This window comes from Chrysochloris asiatica, unplaced genomic scaffold, assembly GCF_000296735.1.
Source record: "Chrysochloris asiatica unplaced genomic scaffold, ChrAsi1.0 scaffold00348, whole genome shotgun sequence".
Classification (NCBI taxonomy): Eukaryota; Metazoa; Chordata; class Mammalia; order Afrosoricida; family Chrysochloridae; genus Chrysochloris; species Chrysochloris asiatica.
This window is the reverse complement of record NW_006408866.1, coordinates 1107147-1118128: the sequence shown is the minus strand read 5'-3', so window position 1 is coordinate 1118128 and position 10982 is coordinate 1107147. Positions and strand designations below refer to the sequence as shown.

The window sequence follows — 10982 nt, the reverse complement described above, 5'->3', positions numbered from 1 at the left end:
ACCACAGGCTCTCATTTCTTCTTCAAACAGGCTCTTTCATTATTCCCATTATATCAGATGAGTAAACTGAGGTTTCTAGCGGCAATAGCAATTGAAATCTGGGACTCAGATCCAGTTTTATATGATTACAGAAACCGTGACTTTTTTTTTTGGACCACATGTCAGACAGGTGATAAAATCCTGGACAAAGAGCTTGACACAGGAATGAGAAATAGATAAATGGAGGCGAACCCACAAAAGGATAATCTCCCAACCTGCTTCTCCATTCTCTAGATGGAGAAGCAAAGGCAATGCTAAAAGTCATACTGACATTTTAAGTTGACAACTTACAATCACGGACAATTTGTGCCTTGCTCATATTGGGATACTGAAATGTTTGGGGGATCGAGTCCCAAGTTTTTGGTTAAGGTGTTGTTGACTTGTTCATCACAGGGCATCCTCTTCCTATGGGTCCTTCTTCTCAAGGCTTGTGGCCATTTCTAGAAAGGTAACAGTCAAGACTACAGATCACACCCCCAAAATAAAACAGCTCTTGCCCATGCAGGAAGCATGAGTATGGGAGCCTGCAACATCCTCACCCACTGAAGATGCCTGGGACTCCCACTCTCCTTATTGTTGTTAAGTACCACAGAGTCCATTCCGACTCATAGTGACCCTGGATAGGGTTTCCAAGGAGAGGCTAGTGAGTTTGAACCAATGACTGTGTAGCTAGCAGTCCAGAGCTTATCCTACAGCGCCACACCAGGACTCCCACAAGCTGCTGTCAATATTCACCTGATATCCACACACACACAACACACACACCCCTTCTCTTCCCAGCTCACCATCTATATTTCAGGCCTCTCTCACCCAACTGGCCATCCATAGGGAAGGGAGGGTGACTCCACCTACTTCAACCCTTAACCTCAATTCTTAAGCCCAGATATTTAATCATCTTTCTTTGACCTATATGATTAATGACCAAGTTGTGATTCTATCTAATCTCCTATTCTAGGGCTAATTTGAAGAATCTCCGTATTTTAGAAGATTTCAAAGTATTGTGTTTAAAGAAGGATTTTTCTCTAAGTACATGAGGGTGTTTGCTCAATCCAATTGCCCACTGAAAAGCAAATCCAGGGTGAATGATAATGGACCCTCTTTGGTAAGGGACCCAATAAAGGCTGATGAATCTACAGAAACAAAGCATTGTGGGATATGGGGATAACTGTTAGTGGCTTTTCTCACATCAACTGTTGCTTCATTCCGACCTCTCCTCCACACAACAGCCAGAGAGATCTCCTAAAAGCCCAAAGCTGAGCATGCTCTTCTACTTTTCAAAACCTTTCTCTGACTTCCCAATGCACTTAGGATAAAACCCAAACTCCTTAATATTTAATATGGTCTCTGAGGTCTTACACAACTAGGACCTGCCTACTTCATGAAAATTCGCCTGTGACTCAGTTCTCCTTACTCAATATACATCAGTATACATTAGATCTGTACAAGGGTCCCCACACTGGGACCTCACAATTTAGGTGGTTTCCACATACCACAAAAATAAATTCACTAAGGAACAACAGGGTAATTCTGTTACTTAAAATATAGCATTCATTGCTAGAACAGTGTGGCTCATGAGTCTAAACATCTAGTTTCAGGATTAACAGGCCCCAGGGACATGTTTCTCCACATCTTGTGCTCTACATCTTTAAAGCAAAAGACAACTGCCTCCAAATGCCATGAAGACTTGTTGATGATGTCACTACTTATATCAGAAACAAACACTGCTTTGAAAGGCAAAGACGACTTCAGAAGTGAAAACACTGAGGTAAAAGAAAAGACAAATTCATTAACTTGTCACTTCCTTCTTCCCAGATAAAATGAGTACACTATATACTCTTAAGGATCTCTGGTAGCGTAGTGGTTACGAATCAGGCTGTGAACCGGAAGGTCAGCAGTTCGAAACTACCAGCTGCTCCGCGGGAGAAAGATGAGGCTTTCTACTCCCGTAAAGATTTACAGCCTCGGAAACCCTATTCAGGGTCGCTATGAGTCGGAACCGACTCGATGGCACTTAACAACAACATATACTCTTACAAATGAAGCCGTGTTCAAAGCACCCATGGTGGTGGTGGTGGTGATGGTGATGTGCTGTGGAGTTGGTTCCGACTCACATCAACCCTGCATATAGGGTTTCTGAGACTGTAAATCTTTACAGGAGCAGAAAGCATCATCTTTCTCCCACAAAACAGCTGGTAGTTTCGAACTGCTGACCTTGAAGTTAGCAGCCTGACTCGTAACCACTATGCTACCAGAGCTCCTTTCTAGTACCCATATCTTTATTCAAATAACACGCATACTATATATTTTTCTTGCCATCTGAGCCCTCACCATTACCCTTGAGGTATTTTCACGAATGCACTGTCTTGTTATTGTTTTCGTTTTAGAACATAGTAAATTTTTTTATCCTTTCTTTACAGGTTGCCTAGACCATTTTTGATTAAGAAAACTGTATAAAGTTAGTAATGGCCACAGGCGGACGCACACGTCAATTCTCCACAGAGTCCTGCTTTGCAGGGGGGCGTGGTTCTGAATGCACTGCTGGGGTCTCTGCTCACACTTGCTGGAATCATTCGCAGCAGGTTTTTAGTCTACATGTCGTTTTCCCCCTTATTCCTTGGTAAACATTTCAGCGTTCTTACAGAACGTTTTACGGTCCTTAGAGGGAGTATTCTTCAGCTAGGTCAGCCTGGAGTCGGCCTGGGGGTCGTTGCCCAGTGCTATGAAGGACTGGATGACTTGGTCAGTTTTGGTTGCTGCCTTCCAGTTTTCAGCACTAATCACCGCCAGGCAAAGCTGACCCTTTTCATCCATGTTTGGGTGATAGAGCTTTGTTTTTAAATGTGATCTTCGGTGCTTTGAACGGGTACTCTGCTGGAAAGTTGATTTCAATTCTGAAGTCCCCCTTATCATATGGAGGGTTGCCCTTCATCAGCCTCCGGCTGGCCGCCATCTTGAATCGGGTGCTGCTGCTGTCCCAGAATGCATCGCGGCCGACCAGGTCTGTTTTTGTTTTGTTTTTACTGCAAACATGTAACCTTTGTTTTCTTGCTTCCCTTCACCTCATATCTCAATTTATGGATCCAGAGGTACTCATGAATTAGCAGGCTATTTACACTGAGAAACACTGTTCCGTTTCAAACAATTCATATTACTCTCAAATTTGTATATACCTAAGTCTAGATTCCACTCACTCACAAGTATGAAGCATTCTTTACATTGTTTTCACTCTTCAGATTGACTACAAGCTGGATATTGAACACAAACCATTTAATGACATTGAGTTCCATTTTTTAAACCGAAAGAGGTTTCTGTTGTATTTAAATAATTCTTGTTTGAAGTTTGATGTTTGTTCATTACAACTTGTATTTTGCCTTTGAGTTGTAATAGATCATTGAAAATACTTTAGAATAAGGAATATGAATCTCCATTTGTACCCTTGAGTCCTGTAAATTTTGGTGTCAGAGATGCTTTACAATGACAATCCTAATAAAATTCTTTAAATTTCTTAACTGTGCTGCCTCTTACTTACCCCAGGGCCTTTGAACATGCTGTTCACTCAGTTGGAACATATTTCCCCTCTATACTCTTTTCTTGGACAACTTCTCATATATCATACATCACCTTAAGATTCTCATCCTTTAGGTGTTGCTGTGTGCTGTTGAGTCAGCTCCGACTCATAGGGCTTCTAACAGCAGCTGGTGGGTGTGAACTGCCAACTTTGCAGTTACCAGTCCAGTGCTTATCCTACAGTGCCACATCAGGTCTCCATCCTTTAGTAAGTCTTCCTTAAGTCCCTTGCCCAAGGTAAATTCCATTTCATGCACACCATTGCACCTATTCTTCTCCTTAGCATTTGTTTATTTCATATCCATCGTCCCCAGTAGACCATAAGTACCCTGAAGGCAGGGACCATGTTGTCCTAGTCACATATTTCTCTACAATACCTGGAACAGAACCAGTCACATAGCTCCACCTCATTGTTATTGAGTTCGTTCCAACTCACAGCCATCCTATAGGATTGTTTTCCAAAGCTGTAATCTTTACAGAAGCTGACTGCCGCATCTTTCTCCCAAAGAGTGGCTGGTAGGTTCAAACCACTGACGTTTTGGTTAGCAGGTGAGTGCTTAATCACTGAACTACCAGGGCTCCTTCATCACGTTGCAGGTGCCCAATAGATAACCAGGTAACTGTGCTGGGGGCCAGCTCAGATTACACGGAACTGTGACTACTTGTTTATGTCTTTCTAGCTGGACTATGAGTCAAAGGCCAGGTTCTGGTACTCAGGGCCACAGCTGGCTTGCAGTTTGGTTAGTTTGGCCTGAAGAATATTACCCATACTACCTTCAACTTTGTACATTAACCGTCAACATTTAAGAACTGAAAATTACACTTAAAAGTCCAGGTTTTTAGTTTCTCTTGACAAAAGTTGAAACAAAACAGAAGATAGTTCTTCCCATTCGGTAACCGTCTCCTAGAATGGGACTTGTTGGCTCTCCCAGTGATCTATCTGATCGCACAGACCCAATCTGCCCCCTTGCACTCACTTCCATGTGACCCTTATGACAGATACTAATATTCAGCTGTCAAAGCAGTTTTCTATTCTTCCTGTGCTGGCAGCCAGGTGACATTTCCCAGTATCCTTTGCAGTTAACCATGGTCATGTGTCTAAATTCTAGCCAATAAACTCTGAGAAGTGGTAAGGGGCACTTCCAATCTTGGCGCATGTAAAAAGTCCTCTCTCTCTTCCCTCATCTGTCTGCTGAAGATTGATACCCAGGGAGACCCTGGAAGGCACATATTAAAGATGGAGAAGCCTTGACTAGCCTAGGTCCCTGAATGATTGCACGGAGCACAGAATGCCCTGCCTACTCACTCACTGCCAACCAGGAACACCCACTTTGGACTCTTTCATTAGTAATTCATTTTTATTACACTAAGCCACTGAAATGTTGGGTTTGTTTATTAAGAAACTGATGTGACTCTAACAGGGCCCCCACAGACATCTGAACTTCAGATCCCATAAAAACACTTGGAAGACAGAAATCATATCTTGTTTGCTCCTATGTCTATGGTACCTAATACAGTACTGGATCCAAAATGAAAATACAAAAATCATTAGTTGAAGAAATGAATGAGACAACAGAAATAAATGAGTGTGCATGGTTGCATATGCTTAACGCAACTGGTATGACTGAATTTTACATGTAAAATAGGTTACATTCGCAAATGTTGTGTATTCATGCATATATATATATATATAGCTGTTAAGTACTGTTAAGTCGATTTTGACTCACAATGACCCTGTATAGGGTTTCCAAGGAGCAGCTGTTGGGTTTGAACTACCAACCTTATGGTTCATAGTACAGTGCTTATCCGATGGCGCCACACCAGGACTCCATACACACACACACACACACACACACACACACACACACACATATGTATGCTGTTGTTATTATTAAGTACCGTGAAGTTCTGACTCATAGCGACTCTGTATAGGGTTTCCGAGGCTGTAAATCTTTACAGGAGCAGAAAGCCTCATCTTTCTCCCGCAGAATGGCTGGTAGTTTCAAATTGCAGACCTTGAGGTTGTTGTTGTTGTTGTTATGTGCCATCGAGTCGGGTCAGACCCATAGCGACCCTGTACAGGGTTTCCGAGGGTGTAAATCTTTACGGGAGTAGAAAGCCTCATCTTTCTCCCGCGGAGCGGCTGGTAGTTTCGAACCGCTGACCTTAAGGTTCGCAGCCCGATTCGTAACCACTACGCTACCAGAGCTCTTTAGGTTAGCAGCCCAATTTGTAACCACTATGCTACCAGAGATCCTTACATATATATGGATAGATAGATAGATAGATAGATAGATAGATAGATAGAGATTGTTGTTGTTATTAAGTGCCATAGAGTTGGTTCTGACCCCTAACAGCCCTGTATAGGGTTTCTAAGGAGCGGCTAGTGAGCTTGAACTGCTGACCTTGCAATCCAGCGCATGAATTCACAGCACCACACCAGGACTCCATATATATACATACAACAATTTTAAAAGAGGGGGAAATTTCAACATCAAAAAAAAAGCAGACATGAAGGAAGGAATTGTTAGGTGTCGTTGAGTCGGTTCTGACTCTTGGCGACACTATGTACAAGAGAACAAAGCTCTGTCTGGTCCTAGGTCATCCTCACAGTCTTTATGTTTGGGTCCTTTGTTGCAGCCACTGGGTCAGTCCATCTCACTGAGGGTCTTCCTTTTTCCTGTTGACCCTCTACCTTACCAAGCATGATGTCCTTCTCCAACAGGTCCTAAGTAAGTGAGATATCTCGTCACCCTGACTTCTAAGGGGCATTTTGGCTGTACTTCTTCCAAGACAGATGTGTTCATTCTTCAGGCAGACCATGGTGTAGCCAATATTCTTCACCAACACCATAATCCACAGGCATCAATTCTTTAATCTTCCTTAGTCGTCATCAGCTTTCACATGCATATGAAGTGATTGAAAATACCAGGACTTGAGTCAGGCACACTTTAGTCTTCAAAGTGACATTTTGCTTTGTAACAATTTAAAGAGGTCTTACGGGAACACTGAGAATCCAGAAAACCTGTCACAAGCAGTTAAAGCAGGCTAATTCTAGAACCCCAGCTTGATTCCATTTCGACATCATCCTTGTCCGGCCCCATCCTTTATCCCCCTAACATAGCAGAGCGGTCTCCTATGAAGACTATCCATTACTACTTTTCGCTTTCTCTTATGTCCTTCACTCTCACACAGCGGGAAGTGACCTGTGGAATTGGTATACGGAGACAGGCAAGAAGATGTAGCAGCTGCATGGAAAATAAGTTACATGTGATCACCTGCTATTCCAAGAAGCTCTGGTAGTATAGAGGTTATGAGTTGGACTGCTAACCTCAAGATCAGCAGTTGGAAACCACCAGGCATTCCATGGGAGAAAGATGAGGCTTTCTGCTCCTGTAAAGATTTACAGCCTTGGAAACCCTGTGCAGGGTCTCTATGAGTCAGAACCAACTCCACGGCACATAACCACCACCACAACCCACCACCTGCTATTCCAATCTTCATCTCATCTGGGGCCTGTTCTCAAAACCCTCTAGCCCCTTCACTATTATCTGAGAATGCTCTGAAAACAGAGCTCCATTGAACAGGAGGATGAACAGGAAAGAATCTTTGTTTGCTTGATTTTTAAGCTTTTATAGTGAATGGAGTGATAATTTACATGGAAAAACATCAGCTTTACACCATGGTTTCCCTGCAATGATTACAATCACCTCCGTGCATCACCATTTAGCAGTATTTGCTCCCATTCCCTATTTTTGTTTTTGCTTTTGTTTTTTGCAGGGAGAGGGGGATGTGCACAGAAACACTCAGGAATATATAATAATTTAAACAACCAAAGGGCACATTCTGCAAGCCTGCCTCCTGGCCACCAGCACCCAAGTCCCTCTTTCCATGAGCTTAGAGTCTTCAGCTGCTCCCTCACTCCATGTCCTCATCGCTGCCTCCATCTCTGGTGTCGCTGCTTCTCTGGATAGGGTCCCGCATTCTGCTGTTACTCTTCTTTCTTGGTGGTCCTAGGGTCTTCTATTTCTGCACTGTAAGATTAACTACTTCCCCGTTTTTGCTACAAAACTAGGAAAGAATCTATTTTATAATACCTTTGCATCCCCCAATATTTATTATACGATGAATTTAGGCACAACAATGGATTCTAAGAGATTTCTGTGCCATTCCTTCTTGTCCAAAATTTTAGAATGTCAACAGCTAATATATTAGAGCACATCTTTAAAAGTCCATTCACTTGTATTGTTTCATTGAGTTCTCAAACATTCTTGTGATATATGCAGATAGGATAGGCATTTGTAGTCCCATTATGCAGATTTTAAAAATTCACCAATTTTTGCTTTATACATGCCAGGCATTATACTAAAGACTTGATGTGCTTTATTTTATTCCAAGCTCAACCCATCTTTTTGAGGCAGGTTTAACTGTTACCATGACATCACTCTTAGAACTCAGATGCTCAAAAAGATTTAAGTGACTTCCTCAAGCTCATGGACAAGTAAGTGATAAGACCACAAATTGAACCCCTCTCTTTCTGACTCCCACATGCTGACCACTTTGCTGTTATACCTAATAACTCTGCCTCACTTGAAGGGCTATATTTCTTACGTATATATCTGTCTCTATGGTGCTGTAGAATACGCACTCAACCACAAGGTTGGTTTGAGCCACCAGGTTGGTGGTTCAAACTCACTAGCTGCTCCTCAGAAACTCCATACAGAGTGGCTATGAGTCGGAACCCACTCAACAGCACTTTGCAACAACAAGTAAAGACTACAGTATATTCATTGCTCTATCCTCAGCTAAGGAACTCTGGTAGCGCAGTGGTTACAAACCAGACTCCTAATCTCATGGTCAGCAGTTCTAAACTACCAGCTATTCCACAGGAGAAAGATGAGGTTTTCTTCTCCCATAAAGATTTACAGCCTTGGAAACCCTGTACAGGGTCACTATCAGTTGGAACCGACTTCACGGCACATAACAACAACAACAATCCTCAGCTAGTATTGTGCCTGTCACTCAGAACAGTGCATATGCAATGAGTGAGCAAGAAGAAGAAAAGGAAGAGGGAGAAGTTAATTGGGCTGCCCAAGTTACATTTGTTGTTGTTAAATGCCATCAGGTCACTTCTGACTCATAGTGACCCTGTATAGGGTTTCCAAGGAGCAACTGTTGGGTTTGAACTGACAGTCTTGTGGTTCAAACCAACATGTGGTCCAGTACACAAGGATTCCAAGTCACATTGTTAACTAAATAATTTTGCTGACTTGAGACTCAAACCTACCATCTTTTTAATAATAATAATAATAGGAATGGAGATAATTATCCCAGCAGTCATTAACTGAGAACTTATACCAGGCAGTTTTGTACAAGCACTATTTCCTTTGATGCTTCAAATAGTTTGTAAAGAGGCATTCATAATACCCGAATTTTAAAATAGGCTCAGTAAGAGAAAACAAGTTGCCTTAGGTCACCAAGCTACTAAATGCCAGGAGTCCATTTGTCCTATCTGGACTACTTAACCCTTGCAGGCTTCCTTTCCTGAGAATTATACCCAAGTCTCTGCTTCTGTCCTGAGCTAATTGTCTCTCTCTCTCTCATCCTATATGCCAATCTATGATGCGCACCCATCTGACTATATAAGAATCCCCATTGCTCAAAGATTCCTTCCATGGAGTGTCACCTCTAGGTAAGTTCCTGGCCCCTTCAAAACCTCAATTTCTTCATCTATAAAATGGAGGCAGTTAGTACTTAACTTATAGGTTGTTGGTGAGTAGAATAGTAGACCAAGATCTAGTACTTGGGGAGTGCTCGAACACCATTAGATGACATAGATATTGTAAAGCCAATTTCTACCCTGGAGAAACTCAGGTATGTTCTGGATATGTGCATGTAAACATGTGATGAGGGACCAAGTGGTGAGTTGTTGTTGTTAAGTGCCGTCGAGTTGGTTCTGACCCATAGCGAACCTCTAGAGGGTTTCCAAGGAGCGACTGGTGAGCTTGAACCACCAACCTTGCAGGTCAAACTGACTTTGCAGTCTAGTGCATTAACCCACAGCGCCACACCAGGACTCTGAGAGGTAGCCAAAATCAGCATCAGGCCGCAAGGCATGTCTCAAGAAACAGGAACAGCCCAGTTCCTTTTCTCATCAAAGGCCTCTCTTCTAAGAGGAAGATTCAATTTGATTTACTTGACCTTGAGGCATTTAAAAGAACTTCATCAGTAATCATCCCATCTCTCCCCTTGACAAAGGTCTTTGCCAAAGTATTGTCCAGCACTCTGGTTCTATGCTGGTGTTCTGCTTCTCTCTCTTCCTGAGTTGAATAGATCTTCATTCTGTTATATATGAGGGGTTTCAAAAAAGTTGACGGAAAAATGGAATTAAAAGATAATGGAATTTTTCCATAGAATTTTTGAAGCTTCATTGCACTAAGAATGTCCTTGGAACTTAGTACAAGAAGTCCCTGGGTTTGAGAGAAGGGGACCGGCGCTTCCCGGACCAGGCAGCTCAGGTAGGGCTCCGGGGAAAAGGGGCAGAATCACACATAGGAAATCTCTGTCTAGCAGACAGACAGCCTTTGAACAAACATAAAATCTTATATTTCAACATTCTGAACTCGTTTTTTTAAAAGATCAAATTGCTGAGGAATTACAGGCATTTTTGAGTTTTTGCCTGCCTGCATGTGGCCCCCGCTTCCACACCTGTGCCGGCGAGTGTCTCTGCCCGCTGCAGACCTTGGAATGCAGAGCTAGAGCAACCCCACTTAGAAGGCTACATTTCCAGAGAAAAGGAGGAAGCATGAACTAACAAAGCCGAACAAATAGAGAGGGATATCGGTGCGGATATCAGGAAATTTGGGGTACCCACAGTACAGAGAGACTGAGAGGCATGTTTTACGTCATCAAATACAGACACTACCTTCCTGCAGCCATTACCCCAAGACCTCTACTGCCCCTGCCTAGACCAGCCCTCTGCCAAGCCACCAAGGCTCAGGAACGCCCAAGGCACAGGCCCGCCCACTGAGGCCAAGGCCCTCCCAAGGCCCAGACACTTCCACTGAGGCCAAGGCCTGCCCTGAGGCCCAACCCACCCACAGACTGGTCACAAAGGCCCAGGACCAACCAAGGCCCGGTCACCACCGAGGCCCAGGGTCCCCAAGGCCCAATCCACTGCGTAGCCGGTCGTGGAGGCCCAGGGCCCCTGAGGCCCAACCCGCCGTGAAGCCTGGTCACCAAGGCCCAGGGCCCCTGAGACCCAACCCACCCTCAGCCTGGTCCCCGAAGCACAGGCCCCCTGAGGCCCAATCCGCCCAACCTGCCTGCTGAGGCCCAAGCCGCCGGATGCCCAGCTGCTGACACCCAGGCCTCCT

At 43.7% G+C, this 10982-nt stretch overlaps 1 pseudogene; it reads right to left on the bottom strand.

The window, feature by feature from the left end:
* Positions 1-2622: 2622 nt before the first annotated feature.
* LOC102812629 lies at positions 2623-2989 on the bottom strand (annotated as a pseudogene).
* Between the last annotated feature and the right edge of the window lie 7993 nt (positions 2990-10982).